Below are 270 nucleotides of genomic sequence, written 5' to 3'. Positions count from 1 at the left end.
AATTGCTGTAATTAAAAACATGTAAAGAATCTTTTTTTAATGACTTTGCCATTATCATTAGTTCTTAGCACAGCTGCCTTATTAATTTCTCATTAGCATCTTGATTTTTCATTGCTCCTCAGGAAGGTGTTGAAGGGGTTGGGATTAGGGGTATCCCAGAGGGAAGTGGGGACAGAGAAGGGCAAGTCCCAAGGTATGGAGCCAGCATCCCAGCCCTCAGCACCCTTGTGTCCTGCTTACCCCCCCGCCATGGTGCCTCTGCATCACCCC

This window comes from Nestor notabilis, unplaced genomic scaffold, assembly GCF_000696875.1.
Source record: "Nestor notabilis isolate BGI_N333 unplaced genomic scaffold, ASM69687v1 scaffold17550, whole genome shotgun sequence".
Lineage (NCBI taxonomy): Eukaryota > Metazoa > Chordata > Aves > Psittaciformes > Psittacidae > Nestor > Nestor notabilis.
This window is presented reverse-complemented; position numbering follows the sequence as displayed.